General features: G+C 36.7%; 1 protein-coding gene across 8 annotated transcripts in view; it reads left to right on the top strand.

Moving 5' to 3' along the window:
- CTNND2 (catenin delta 2) overlaps window positions 1-17,006 on the top strand; it is a 1,082,982-nt gene that overhangs the window by 447,296 nt on the left and 618,680 nt on the right. The gene's annotated exons all lie outside the window — the stretch shown is intronic.

Raw genomic sequence — 17,006 nt, 5'->3', positions numbered from 1 at the left:
AAGGGCAAACTACTTGAGCTGTTGTCTAATCAAAGTATTCTCTTGCACCATGTTTTTTTACTCTCCCCAAGTTTAAAAGGTAATCCAGATGTGGACCCATTGCTCACTGTGCCTTATCAGCTATAACTTACTGATACCTTACTGATGAGGCCTAACAAGTGCAATACGATCATCTGGGATTGCTGTATCTCTCAAGCAGAGAGAGCCAGCCTGCATTTCGGATCAGGACCACCCTTTCAGATGTAATCAGTCTGAAATGCATTTTTTTTTTTAATGGCACAAGATGAGCTAAAACCAATTTGAGAACTGAGTGGAGACCCACCGAACGGCAAGCTACTTGAGTATTCTCTTGCATCCTGTTTTTTTGTCCCTAGTGGCTGTCAGATGTGGACCCCTTGCTCATTTTATGAGATACTTTGTGTTCTTTTAAATTTATATTAAAAGATTAGCAAATGACAATCATAATCAGGCACAACAACGCCAACACAAACATTTCAGTTGACAAGGAGACATAGAAAGAAGCATTGTTTAATTTGTTATTTTTTCTTTATGCTTAATCTGTGCAGATTACCAGATGCACAGGAGAGAATTTATAATAATGATTGACAGGGAGCAAAGGCATCCAGTTGATAGATTAGTCGAATGAATTTGTTTAATTCATTTTAATTGTTACACCTCACAAATACATATTCAATATGTAAACATAACATTAAAAACCCTGAGAAGTGACAGTTCCACTTTAAGAATTTAGATTTTAACAGAAAGATGACAACAAATGCTTCTCATAAGAAAGTTTTATGTTTCTCTATGAGAAGCATGGATCTGCCCCCTTCCTGGGCCAGCTTGCTCCTTTGGGCAGTGTCAGTGACATAATTTCCATCACTGGTCCACCCTCTTTTACCACACCCACCGGTGTCCCGCATCATGGGATGCTGATGTTGGGGAGTATGGTTTGTGCATTGGAATTAATTGTAAAGGAATAATTTACCACCATTATCCCTGAAGGTGATGTCTGTAAGATGAGGGTTAAAACGGCCTTTTACTTGGTAGATTTGCCTTAAATTTGCATTACAAAACAAATCAAAAGCATGTGTACATGGAATTGGGATGGAATTAGTTAAACACAACATCACTATTATTTTTTGGAAAACTGTGAGCTGAAAAATGTTCTTTAATCAGAAAATATATTGGTTGATTTCCATATTTGACTAGGTAGATTAATTTTAGCCTGTAGCCATGTCTCACAAAGAGAGGACAGGGACAGGTTTAATGGTTTTTTATTTAGTTTAAAACTGCTGACAGATCTGCATAATTTAATTTGCTTAGCATTCTAACCCACTTAGGATATGTTTTACCATACAAATAGGATTGTCGAAATCCGAGTATAAACCAATCCAACAAAAAGCTAATATGTTTTAGGAGTATGCAAGGTTTAGTTGGAGTGTATTACCATGATCTTTATAACCTGATCTCCAGCTCGATTTCTGTTTTTTTTTTGTTTACTGACTCTTAAGGGTAAGTTAACGACAAAAAACATATTGTAAGGATCAGAAAAGAAAATTAATAATCCTTCTTCTTGCATCACAAATTCACTGAATAGATTAACTGTATTTTATTTAATTGGATCAGCAGATTGTGCATGAGCATTGGGAGCAAACGTACTTGTACACTCAGTGCAATACCTATGGTAGCTTCACCTGACACTATTTTTTTTCTCCTAGCCATTACTAATACTTTGGTGACATTTAGACTTGAGAGGCAGACCAGCGGTATACCTGTGTCTTTTTATCTTTGCTCTGCCTGTGTTGTAGTGGGAGAAAGCCTTTGTCATTGATTCTAATGTGAGACAAAACATTTTTGCTGAGTAAAGTTGTTACTTTTACACAATACACAATCATGCCTATACCTTACATAATTTATTAGGCATGCATACACCTCTACCACTACTGCCACCACCACTTTTACAACCTCAGGATAGTGGCACTAGCACATTGTCCATTACATCTGATTTAACAGCAAGGGGTCAATGGTTTTTATTTGCATCCTTTTCATGTTGCACAACTTCCTCCATCTACCACAGCTAGTTCAAGCATAATAGTATCTTGGTACCCCCCAGAAGCATCTAAGGGAGAGTGCAGCAGAGCCAAGTTTGTGGGGGTCATCAGAGTACCAACATAATGTCCCCATTGCTTGGTGTTGGTAATAATGGCAGTGATGCATGCGTTGATGAGAAATCTTTCCCACACTTCCAGTCCTTGGCATCAATGACCGTCCTTTAATATGAAAAAAGCATCATATCATCAGCTTCTCTGAATTGAATCTGCTGAGGTAGAAGGTAGAGCCACATCACAAGAATCAGCCAGCAGAGCCAAACCACAACAATGAAACGCATTTGAAAAAATGGGGAACAGCAGCACGAAAAATTTGATATTCACATCCTCTTTTTTTAACTAAATGACTCCTGCTGCTAGTGCACTGTGTTGTTTTCACACTGAGAGATGGTCACTGAAACTACAGGCTGGATGCATGAGAACGTTTTGTTCTTATCAGGATGGAAGGGGTGCGTGGGTGGTCAATTGCCCATTGACTTTCTTCTTTCATTTTTTTTCTTTTTAAGGTATTTGAACTTAAAATGACTCCTGTCAATTTATCATTAGTACAAGATAGGGATAGCAAAAGGCAAAAGTTTACAACCATTCTAATACTAAATATTTCACTTTCTATTTTTTAATACAGATATATACAAATAATCTGATTTGTATTTTTTTTCCCAAAAGTGTTTTGGAAGAACCCAATATAGTTGCCCTGCACAAGTCTACTGACAATGCTCAGCCCAAATCTGGGTCAATTCACTCATTTTAATTCTGGCTTTGTGGCGCACCTTCTGAACTGAAGATCTTTGTCCTTGCCTAGATGTAGGGCCACACACTCTGCCCACAAAACATTTATCAAGAATGTTGTTTTTACTATTAGAAAAGAGGAGGGGTGGGGGGAGGCGGGTTGGGGGGAGCAGGGTGTATTGTTAACAAATTTATACTGGGTAGCAGTTGTGGATTCTGTAATTACTATAAAATTTGTAATCTCAGCATGCTACAGTATGCAAAATGTTTGTTTTAAAACCATAGATCACTCCTTGCAATGTTTGTTTTATAACTTCTAAAAAGTTGATTGAAATCCTCCACATATTGACATATTTTAACAATCAGGACTAATTTGTTTGTCTATTTTGAGTTAGTTTTCTTTAGTTGCATTTGTTGTGTCCAAATTACTTAATGTAAAACTGTGAAAAAAATATATTTGTAAATATATATATATTTTTTTTTAAATATTATATATAATATATATGAAGTATGGGTGCACTTAAACAGAAAAGGGGAAATTGTGTTAGAATGAACACATGCAAAAACATTCCAAAAAGGCATTGGTCACAAACGCGTTGCATCTCAAAAAAACCTTGATCATTAAGGCGTTAAAGAATCGAAAAGGTAGTTGTAAATTTTTAATGCTAGATCTCTGCCTCTATGTAGGCATATTATTTTATTGTTACCTAGCGGACAGCTTATGCTTGCCCTCTTTAACTTTAACAGCATAAACCCAGCTAAGTGAGGGTAGCATACCAACCATCACTTAGCGGAATTATGCTGTGTGAAAAACATACTAAAATCCCAAACAGAATTAAAATGGTAGCCATATAACAGGACTAGATTTCATTGCCAAAGACCTCTCTACAAACTGTGCAAAATGAAGCTTTTGAATCTGTTGATATTCCATTTTTTACTTTTTATAGCAAAATTATTCTGCAGGTACTTTCTCATTTTCCTAAAGTAATGTTTACATTGTATACAGACTGTAGAAGCTGTTAGCACAACTATCTAAGTAAGTCACTGGAAATAAAACCTACAATTTTCCCCTGCACACTGTAAACATAAGGCAACTGCAAAAATCATTTATTCACTTTCTTAGAAAATATCAAAGGCAATCACATTTCTAAGTCAACAGAAATGAAAACTGCAAAGCGAGAACATAAATGTTTGTCTAGCAATTGATGCATATGAGTAACAAAGAAAATGATGACACTGAATACTAGGTTTAATTAGATTATTTTACCTTGATGTGCATTTTAATTCAGAGTGACACTATCTGAAATTAATTTTCCTTATTCAAAGTAATATGTTAAAATGCTAATTAAATATACAAAATGTAGAAGAAAAATATCAATTATCATGCAGTAACCCATGGCCCAATAAAATTATTATATAACAGGATATGTATAACTGTTGGTCAGTCTTGAGCACATCATTATCAGCTGTTATTTTTAGATGGATAAACCGTGGTCCCCATTTAAAAGGGCATTGTAATAAAAGGAATTAAATATTGGTAGTTTGCTTCACATACACTGCATGTTTGAGATTAACCCAGAGAAAGTGAAGTAGGGACAGCGGAGTAGAGGCTGCCAGCTCCTTCCATTACAGTGGTGCAGACTGTCTGGAGAGCAAGCCAACTTTCCTGATGTTCAGCTCTCAACTTGTGACTGAGTGTCCGATGGGTCTATAGGCCCATGCTATCAATGCCATCCCATAATCTTTATAATTTTGTATTTTATGGATGATTTTAAGGTGATTTTATATTTGGGACACCCAATCCTTGCTCCAGTTTGTTCACTGACTATTGGAGCTTTTGATTAAGTTTAGGATTTTTTAATTTGTTCTTCTCTCGTTTCATTTATTTCCTGCACCACCAACATCAGACTTGTGTATGGTGAGAATTTGTTTCAGACAAATATTTTTTTTCCAAAAATAAAACATTGATGAATTTTGCCCATGTCTATTTGGTTTGGCAGAATCTTGTTGAGGAAAATCTAATTTAGGAACAAATCAAACTAACCAAAAGGATGTTAAAAATGGGTCAATCGGCGTACTGCACAACATATACATAATGTGAATATTATCTATATATTTTGAAGTACACCGATAGTGCTTTCTCACCATTTGGTTCACAAAAGAAGTGAGAAAAAAATAACCAATAAAGGACAAAAATCAGGAGAAACAATAAAAATATCTTTATTTATATATTATATATGTGTAAATAATGTAATATATAATTACATAACTATACCTCTACTGATCACTTAATCTGTAAATTAAATATATTTCTGTCAAACATCTGTTTTGTTCGGTTTAATTCAGAGCCACAAATCAAAACTTCATGCTCACCCATTTCTTTTTTTTTTTTTGGTTTGTGATTCGGCTACATTTCGGCTTGTAGTTCTAGAATTTGAGTAATCATCCAAAAGGTCAACATTTATATGAATTGCAGTTTGGAAACACATCTCAAAGTCTAACACTAACCCTAAAGCATAACAGTTCCACCCCATGCTTACTGTAACAGTGTCTTCTTGAAATGCTTCTCTTTTTTTTTCAAATGTACACTTGGAAATTATAGTCAAGGGCTCAAATTTGACTTCAGATGACAGCGCTAGCTTCCAAAATGCTTATGGCTTGTCTGTTCTTTGTTGCATACTTTAGATATTCAGGAATCATTGCGCAGTGAATAATGCACCAGCATTCCAGAACCAGATAAATCTATGTGCATGTCCACTGTGGTGATAATGAAAGTTTTATTTTGCAAAACTGAATTGTATATTAACAGAAATCTTGATCCAACATGATCAAATACTAATGGTAATGCCAAGGAAATATAAAAATACATAATATTTATATACATAATGAGTGTGTACTTTGATTACATTAATTGGTTCTGTTGATAAAATAATAAACACCAAGTTCCCTTTCCTCGCTCTGTTAAAAGTACACTCTAAAACTGATAACCACTAAAGCTCACTGTATCATTTTGTCCAGGGAGCACTGCACCATATGCCAATTTAATGTCACAAAGAGACCTTGCTTACTTGGCCTCATTGATAGCTTGGCCTCATCCGGTAACCCACCTCCAGCACTCTTAGCCAATTATTGGCAAGGTTGCACAACATTGATGTTGATAATGTTGAAGTGTTAAATCCATGTGCTGAGATGTGTGACAGTTTTCTTTTTCAAACTGCGTAGATATGTCACCTGGAGTGCCCCTTCAACTTGCAGTATAATTTGAAATAATAAAAGAAAAAAAACGATATGCTGAAAATGTGTTTTAGTAACCCTTTAACCCCTTAAGGAAACATGACATGTGTGACATGTCATGATTCCCTTTTATTCCAGAAGTTTGGTCCTTAAGGGGTTAATAGATACAATGTAAACCAATGAATGAACTTCACACCGGTAAATTAAGATCTTAAATAGCTACTTAAAAACTATTCTCATAGATAAAACAATGGCAGTTTAGAAACACAATTTATTCATACATTGCTTAGCCAACTACACATTTGCAGCCAGATTCTGTCAGTAATTCTAAAACTTTTTTTTCAATATATAATTTTTATTGATTTAAAAAAAAACTAAGAAATCGGTAAAAGGTACCAAACATTGAGGAAATACCTTATTTGAAAAACAGTTTGTATAAACATATGTATGTTATAGAATCTACATCAAAATTATTAACATATGAGTATTATTAAGTAACAAACTACATAAACATATGTATATCTTCCGGACCAGCTTTGGTCACCTTTAAAACGAAGTAACATAGGATCAACTATAGTTACATTCATATTTTAACCTTGACAGTCATTAGAAAACCTTCTGTTACAAGATGCATGGGTGTGTGCTGCTAAGCATGGTTTATGATAATAAAACTTTCTAAAAACAATTAGGTATTTGAGTAAACGGTGTTACAGAAGAGACTTCCAATTGGGCTCCTGTTTTGTTAGATATATAACATGACAGGTTACGCTATCTTGCTCAGGTATAATCCCAATAAAATTACGCCTACCGTTTAAAATCACTGTGAGCTTTTACCTTAGGGGTCGGGGGGAGGGAATATAACTGCAAGGTGATAAATAAGGTTGATAAAGCAGGAATTGAGTATAGTAGGGGGAGGAGGGAGAGGGTAGATAAAGTAAAAAGGTACAGTAAGTTGTAGTGAGTTAAATGAAATTGAATGAAATTAAGTAATTCTAAAACTTTACAGGTCCCATTTCTTTCTGCCACACAAAAATGGCAACACCAATAAATACTAGTAGCATAATGAAACATTTCAAACAGAAATATATTTTTACCAATACTCAAACCTCACTAACATATTCCATGAGAAGGCTGGATTCTGCATTGTGCATATTACATTGTGCAGATTACAAACCCATCTATTTATTATATTCAAAGTTTATTTCCACCAGAAGAATAAGCAAATCCATTTCTCTTCTTTTATTGAATAACATTGAGAAGAATCAGAGTTACATACTTTATTTGTGTTAATCATGCATTCTTTAATGACATGATCAGAATGGCGATTGATTGAGCATCTGTAACCTTTATCCGTGATGTAGAGATATGTACATCATGTGAAATACTTTAACCAATTTTCTGTGAATACCTATGCTTAACTTTAAACTAGTTTTTTTTTTGGTTTCCACTGGCTAAAATACGCAATTAATTTTGGAACAAATAAGAAAAACTGTCAACTTTTAATATAAAGCTATTACGTGATGATTGAATCACTGACACATTATCTGAAGCACCGATATTACAAAAAAATGCTTTGCTTCATATGACTCTTTGGTCTGATCTAATTAGGATCAACCTTTTTTTCTATTTGTAGTTCAGTTATCCAATTATCCTCTTCAACTTGATTAACTGAGAAGTCTGATAAACACTTGGGATTCATAGCTACATAATTTGTCAATGAGGTGTACTGCATCTAAATTGATAAATTTAATCTTAAGGGAAAAGCAATCATCATACGATGCTGATGAAAGCAACTAAATCTATTAATAATCAGAGATAATCAGTATATATTAAAGGAACACACTAAAGTGTCTCTCTGCGCAGCCCCACCTGGTCCCCCTGGCCATGTAAAGGCTTAAAAAAACCTATTTTTACACTTACCTGACAAATGTCCCATGCTGGGTCAGGTTCCTCCTCTGCTTACGTCAACCAATAGAGGGAACCTAATAGACATGGACTCAATGCTTTCCTGTGGGGTTTATCAACTTATGGAATATCCTCATGCATGGCATAAGGATGTCCAACGTGGTGTCACATACTCAAAAGTGTCTCTAAAACTACAGTGTTTTACATTTCAGGGCTAAGAGGGACATGAGGACAGGGACACTGCACCCAGACCACTTAAATGAGAGGAATATCCTATAATCTATATTGTCCCCTTAAGGAAAAAAAAAATTCCAGTATATAATAAGTTATAACATTTTGAGCAGGAAAATTGTTCACAAATAAGTTGAAGTCATTGTTATATTTTTCTTTTTGCGTGAGAAATGAGATATAATAACACAGCATTAGGATTATATATAGATACATATATATATATATATATATATATAGATATTTATAACTGTGAAAAGTGAATTAAAATCTATACACAATAGATATTCTACAGTATTTTAGTATTAAGTATGAAATCTTAATGTAATATATTTTTCTCTTGCTTGCTCTAGATTAAAAACATTTGAATGTATCCTATGTTCTGAACCTATTTTTAAATAAACCCAAAGTGTAAAAAAAACCTCAGTAAAAAACTGATTAGTTAGAAATCCGCACTGTAAAAGCGAAGAATAAATGAAAGATGCATTCTGGAAATGGAACTTAAAACAAAAATATGTTGAGCAAACATACCGTATATACTCGAGTATAAGCCGAGTTTTTCAGCACATTTTTTGTGCTGAAAAAACGGAACTCTGCTTATACTCGAGTCAATAGTCTGTATTATGGCAATTTGCATTGCCATAATACAGACTGAGGGAGAGGGGGCTGGCAGAGATCTTACTTACCTGTCCTGCAGCTCCTGTCAGCTCCCTTCTCCTCTGCGCCGTCCGTTCAGCACCTCGGTCAGCTCCCAGTGTAAATCTCGCGAGAGCCGCGGCTCTCGCGAGACTTACAGTGTGAGCTGACAGAAGAGCTGAACGGACGGCGCGGAGGAGGAGAGAGCTGACAGGAGCTGCAGGACGGGTAAGTAAGATCTCTGCCAGCCCCCTCTCCCCCCCACTGAACTGCCAATGCTGGACCACCAGGGAAGGAGCCCCCCTCCCTGCCATGTATCAAGCAGGGAGGGGGGACGAAAATAAAAATAAGAATTAAATAAAAAATAAGAAGAAGAAATAATAATGAAAAAAATATATTAAAATAATAAAAAATAATAAATAAAATAATAAAATTGCCCACCCCCCCACCACTGCAACACACACACACACACTGCACTCATACACACACACACACACTGCACTCATACACACACACACACTGCACTCATACACACACACACACTGCACTCATACACACACACATTGCACTCATACACACACACACACTGCACTCATACACACACACACACTGCACTCATACACACACACACTGCACTCATACACACACACACTGCACTCATACACACACACACTGCACTCATACACACACACACTGCACACACACACACACACTGCACTCATACACACACACACACTGCACTCATACACACACACTGCACTCATACACACACACACTGCACTCATACACACACACACTGCACTCATACACACACAGACTGCACTCATACACACACACACTGCACACATACACACACACACACACTGCACACATACACACACTGCACACATACACACACACACTGCACACATACACACACACACTGCACACATACACACACACACACTGCACACATACACACAGCACTCATACACACGCTGCACTCATACACACGCTGCACTCATACACACGCTGCACTCATACACACGCTGCACTCATACACACGCTGCACTCATATACACACGCTGCACTCATATACACACGCTGCATTCATTATACACACACTGCACTCATACACACACACACACACTGCACACATACACACACACACACACTGCACACATACACACACACTGCACACATACACTGTAAATAAATATTCAATTAATATAATTTTTTTAGGATCTAATTTTATTTAGAAATTTACCAGTAGCTGCTGCATTTCCCACCCTAGTCTTATACTCGAGTCAATAAGTTTTCCCAGTTTTTTGGGGTAAAATTAGGGGCCTCAGCTTATATTCAGGTCGGCTTATACTCGAGTATATACGGTAACTTATTTTTCTTCTCCCTCATTATTGAGATATATCTCCACATCTTAATATTTAGGTTACTCTTTCCCTCCTTGAGTGAATACCGTCAGGCCCCAGGGAGCTTTGTTTAACCAATCACAATTTTTCTGCAGGCTTTTTGCAGCAGTCATTTGCATATCACTTGCCCTCAGCTCCTCTTTACTGAGGAAAATATTTAACTGGAGTTCCTGCCTTGTTCTGGTCTTCATTAACTAACACACCCATCTATATACACTGTCATTGTTTCTTTTTTTTTTTTTAACATTCTGTGTTTATTGGGTTTTCAGGTTTTCACAATAAAAGAGAAAAAGGCATACATTACATAGACATTTGATATGCATGATTTGGCAGACAGAGGCATGTGATAAGTTTGGTTTTGCAGATCATTTAGTCGGTGGCTGTCTGTTTGGCTGCGTCATGTTATGCCTCATTGTCTATGCACTAAATGTACAAGGTAATATAAAATAATGTAACGCAAAAAATAACACATATTTACAAAAGTATGGATACAAATACAAGTGGTATGAGTCCTCGGTCTCAGGGATTAAGGTGTGGTTCTATTTAATGTGTCAAGGGTTCCAGTTTGGTGTTTCGATTCCCTGCATGGGCGTGTTTTGGGCTCTTTTGTTGCGGGCCATGCGTGCTCTTTGGGTGTCATTGTTTTTTTTTTTTTATAATAGAATTTATGTACTTAAAAATAGTTATTTGTTTGGTAGGGGGGTGTTTGCTCTCTTTAGTTATCCCTATCAATGCGCTTGTGATATGATTGTGGGGGACAGTTCCATGCTGTCCCCAAAAACAGGTCACCAGGGAACTAAGTCGAGGTGGAGGGACAGGACCCAGAAAATCGGACTGTGCCATTGAATTCGGGATGGTTGGGAAGCCTGTGTGATGGTTAACTACGCATCCAGTAAAAACAGTGATGACCCAAACAATGAACCCAAAGGGATGTGATTGTACTCTACTTTTATAAGTAACATTTTGTGAATTATGTGATTGTGTGGCTGGGATTGGACATATTTTGCACTTTTATTGTTATGTTTGCTAGTACAAGATCCATTTTATATTACTTAATTGTGCAGCTCTATTTTTTTCAGGGGAGCCAAACTGACATGTGTGTAGTCTTACCTTGCCACAGAGTTTAAGTTTGAATTTTCTATTTCACTTAGCATGGGGGTTGAGTATCTTTTTACAGGAGAGGATGGTATATATGACTCGGAGTTCAGCAACAGTGCTGAGTCATTGAAACCTAAAACAAGAACAGGACCAGCATTCCTTCATCAAATTCACCTTATTTTACTCAGTATACAACATAAATAACACATTCATTTTAACCACCTTTTGGGCTTGGCAAGCCTTGCCATTCACTGTACTTCACCCTCACTGTATTTATTTTGTACCCTTGCTAAATTGGATAAAAGATTACTGGACCTTTTCCTGGTTTTGTATTCTAATTATATTAGCACCTAGGAAGTCTTCATCCTTGTATTTAAATTTGTTCATTAATTCTTATCACTCAGTTTACAAATTTAACCCCTTAACCCCTTAAGGACACATGACATGTCTGACACGTCATGATTCCCTTTTATTCCAGAAGTCTGGTCCTTACCGGACTGTTTTTGCGATGTTGTACATTTGCGACCAGGCATCTTTTTACACTTTTGTGGTGTTTGTGTTTAGCTGTAATTTTCCGCTCTCTCATTTACTGTTCCCATACAAATTATATATTGTTTTTTTCAGGACAAAAGGGGCTTTCTTTACATACCATTATTTATATAATCTCATGTAATTTAATTTTAAAAAAATGAAAAAATATGATGGAAAAATTGAAAAAAATACATGTTTTTTGACTTTTATGTGAAAAATCTTTTACTCATCTACAAAAGCGAATGAAAAAAACTGCTAAATAGATTCAAAATTTTGTCCTGAGTTTAAAAATACCCAGTGTTTACATGCTTTTTGCTATTTTTTTGCATGTTATAGGGCTATAAGTACAAGTAGGATATTGCGGTTTCAAAACATACATTTTTAAAATGTATCAATAGTGACATTGTAACACTATTATCTGTCATAAATCGCTGAATAACACCCCACATGTACATATTTTTTTTAAAGTAGACCACCCAGGGTATTCAATATGGGGTATGTCCAGACTTTTTTAGTAGCCACTTAGTCGCAAACACTGGCCAAAGTTAGCTTTCATATTTGTTTGTGTGTGAAAAAAGTAAAAAACTAAATTGAACGCTAATTTTGGCCAGTGTTTGTGACTAAGTGGCTACTAAAAAAGACTGGACATACCCCATTTGCAATACCTTGGGTTGTCTTCTTTCGCAAATGGTATGCCATCATGGGGGTAATTCTCATTCCTGGGCTACCATACGCTCTCAAAGGCAACGTAACCAACCTGGCCATTTTCAATGTAAAAATATTTGACCCATATATTTGACCCTGTAACTTTCAAAAACGCTATAAAACCTGTACATGGGGGGTACTGTTATACTCAGGAGACTTTGCTGAACACAAATATTAGTGTTTCAAAACTGGAAAATGTATCACAACAATTATATCATCAGTAAACGTGCTGTTTGTGTGTGAAAAATGCAAACAAAGTCACTTTCACTGACAATATCATCGCTGTGATATGTTTTACTGTTTTGAATCACTAATATTTGTGTTCAGCAAAGTCTCCCGAGTAAAACAGTACCCCCCATGTACATGTTTTAGGGTGTCGTAGAACGTTACAGGGTAAAATACAGTGCTAGCAAATTAAATTCTCTGGACTTTCGGCCTGGGTTGGCAGGCAGGTCCCTTAAATTGCAATCAATAAAATAACTTAATTATGTAAAAATATTACGTAAATACGCACGTAGAATTCAAATATATATACATATTTATATATTTGAAGTCTACGTGTATATTTATATAATTATTTATGTAATTTTGTATATGGACATATGAATAGTTCGTATTCTTTTTATTTATTTATATATACATAGATATATATACAATTTCATTCTAACTGTATTTTGATATAAATATAAATATATTAATATCAAAATACAGTTAGAATAACATTTCGTATAGATATATAATTTTTTTTTAAATTTTTATTATTATTTTTACATGTTTAATTTAATTTAAATTACTTATTATTTGTATTTTATAATAATATATATATATACAATATATATAGTTATTATATATATATTATATATATACGTGTGTAATTTAATTATAAGTGTATTTTTATATTAATATATGTACATATTAATATAAAAATACACTTAGCATGACATTATATATATGATATATAGACATATTATATAGGTATAATATATGTCTACACAGAAAAGGAGACCCTTGAAACAAGGGGATCCTGAGAAGCAACTTTGGACACGGAAAAGGCACTTGAATGCCCGGTAACAGGAAAGAGAGAGAGAGTAATAGGAGAATGAACAGGTGAGAGATAATGAATCATAACCTGTACCCCCAACTTGCTTGATATATCATACTAGTACAAAATAATAGTAAAACTAGATGAATAGCCCCGCACGAGGGCTATAGAGGAGTAACAAACAAGAGAACCCCCAAAAATATCTCTCCAATAGCTGCCTAGTATAATATGTGGATACAACCACCTTAACTAGGGCAAACACACTAAATGCCTGCTACCGTTGGCAAACCGAAAAGTCACCTAATAAAAAACTATAAAGTGCTACCTAAAGGTGTGAGACAAACATAAGAAAAATAAAGTAAAGGAAACGCTCGACGCGCGTTTCAGCGTGTATGCACGCCGTCGTCAGGAGCTAGTCAAACACTGTGTGCTCCCAGGCTTCTTAAATATCCGACGTATCATGACCAGATGGCTTGCAGCTGATCGAGGCAAATTGAAGGTGTCATTCTGTCCCACCTCCTATGCCGCATCATAGCCGAGTAGTGCCTATGCATTGGTGGAAGTGTGGGTCAATCATAAGGTGATCCCACAGCGGATCCGCCTATCCTCATTGCTGCACACACTCGGCAGCGGTCATAGGTTCAACAGCATGTCCGTCAAATGTGGGCGGACAAGGGGGAGGGGATGCAGTAACTAGCAATCCAATCGCCATGAATCCTTCAATGCTGGGCTGTCCAGCTAAGTGGGAGTGTGAAGCTCCGTCAAAGAGGCGGGGGCTTCATGTCAATCACTCAAATCTGGTAAAAGGGGATTATTCACTAAACTAGCACATCGCACATACACCGATTATGGTGCTTAACGAGGGCTAATAGATAAATAAACAAACCACTTATGAGTGCCCACGATGGAAGATCATATTACGACATCTAACCCAAGCTAAAGGTGAAATGAATGCTGCAAGACCAACTTTATAACTCCACTATCTTAGAAGGTTATGCTAATGCATAACATCGGTTAATACATCAAACCCATATGCTGCAAAAAGCTACAAAGAAAGACAGAGAGAGGGGCCATTAGTTAAACTGCGTTAAATGACAGTCCCTCAATTAAAGGGATAGTACTATTAAGTCAGATAAAGAGCTAGTGATTACACACAATGTTGTTCCAAAGAACAGATGACAAAAAACAAAAAAACTTTATTATTTACATATATACACCATTGCGCAGTCAGCAATTTAAGGATTTAAAAATAGTTCTAAGAGGGTGACTAGCCTATTAATCGTGGATGTTATAGTACCCTTTAAACTATAAAAATGGAGTAAATGAGAACCCCTCATTGAGTCCTTTAGGGGAGAGTGTTTTTAATTTGTAAATCCAATAGGACTCCCTTTGTCTCAATTTGCGGTCCCAGTCACCTTTACGTTGGGGCTGGGGTATAAGTTCTATGCCCATAAAACGTAATCTGCTGGATGAATTAGCATGATATATCTTCAAATGTCTGGAGATAGGGGTTTCCAGTCTCCTTCTGACAGAGTTCACATGTTCCCTAATGCGGAATTTAAAGGGGCGGAAGGTCTTCCCCACGTACTTAATTCCACATGAACACGTCAGAAGGTAGATGACCCCCTCCGTACGACAGTTGAAGAAAGATTGTACATGATGGACTTCGTGATTGGAACTATCTGAAAACATCTTAGTGTCTTTGGGTATAAATTGGCAGGCACTACAGTGTCCGCAACCATACGTGCCTTTAGGAAGATATGGTTTGGCTAAATTGCCAATTGGTCCAAAATGGCTAGGTACCAATAAATCCCTAAGGTTTTTCCCCCTCCGAGCTGTAACTGACGGAAAGGGGGAGATCACTGATTTTAGTTGTTCGTCTGCCGTCAGGATTGGCCAATATCTGCCAAGGATCGACAGCATGGTATGCCAACCTGCATCAAAAGTTCCGATGCAACGGATTTGGTGACTAATAATTGGATTGTTGTCTTTAAGAAGGTCACTTCTTTCGGACTTTAAGGCCCTTGAGTAAGCCCTTTTTAATACCCTGTTAGGGTACCCTTTATCTTTGAATGATTTTCTTAAGTTGGCTGCTTTGATTTTAAAATCATCCACCGTAGAACAGTTCCTGCGTAAACGCAGGTACTGTCCAGTCGGTATGCCAGCCTTTGAAGGGTAGGGATGATGACTCTGCCAGTTCAAAAAACTGTTTGTGGCAGTCTTTTTACGGAACAGGGTAGTGGATATGTATTCATCCTGCAGGGACAATGTAATGTCCAAAAAATTTAAATGTTTACCCCCAATTTCACTAGTGAAATGTAGATTTAAGTCATTATCGTTAAGCAGTTGTACGAACTTGTTAAAGTCTTCTGTAGACCCCAGCCACACTACCAGCACGTCGTCAATGTAGCGTTTCCAACAATATACCAGAGTCATATATTGGGTCAGACGAACATCTATTGACAGTCTGTGCTCCCAGGTGCCCAGGTATAAATTGGCATAAGATGGAGCACAAGATGTGCACATCTATATACACATATATAATAATATATTTTTTTTTTTTAACATTAACTTTATTTTATTTTTAGGATTTTACACTGGCAGGGAGACTGCCTGTCAGCACAGACAGTCCCCCTGCAGGCAGACACATGGACACCTATTGTGACCATGTGGTCGCCCTGTTGGGCGATCACATGGCCACAGGGGTCCTAATCCGCCATGGGGAGACTGTCTGGGCTGCAGGCAGTCTCCCCACAACGGGAGCACCGCCGATCGCCGCCGGGGGAACAACGGCGATCGGGTAAGTACATTTTAAATTTGGGACGGTTCAGGACCGTCGTCCGTCGGCAAGGGAAAAATGCCGATGACAGTCCTGAACCGTCTAGCGTCCTCAAGGGGTTAATGAGAATCAAATGAATTGTTGGTGACTATGTTGTTTAGGATTATGAGTTATGCAGTGGCAATAAACAAGTGCATTTCAATTATTTTGTGATTGGATGTTGTATAATGTTGTGTAATTAATATCACAGAGTAGTTAAAGGAACACTTTTTTTTAGTACTGTTATTAGATGCAAGTCATTATTCAGACATGTACATTTCTTGCGATTCTTCCTTCACTATCAACAGTTAAGATGAAATGGCATGATGTAAGTGTAGATTTAAAGGTCATATTACCGTGACCTGGCAGTCAGAGTACCTTATTTTACCTTATTACTGGAACATATTTGCTGTGATGACATTTTTGTCCCTCTTAGTCACATCTCCCATTGTAGGATATATGTGAAACCAATCTCCGGTTCTGCTCACAGGCAAGACATTGTCAAACTGATACAGCACAATTCATCTTTGAATGCTTAGCAATGGAGAAGGAGAATGGTATAC

This window comes from Pelobates fuscus, chromosome 4, assembly GCF_036172605.1.
Source record: "Pelobates fuscus isolate aPelFus1 chromosome 4, aPelFus1.pri, whole genome shotgun sequence".
Taxonomy (NCBI): domain Eukaryota; kingdom Metazoa; phylum Chordata; class Amphibia; order Anura; family Pelobatidae; genus Pelobates; species Pelobates fuscus.
This window is presented reverse-complemented; position numbering and strand designations above follow the sequence as displayed.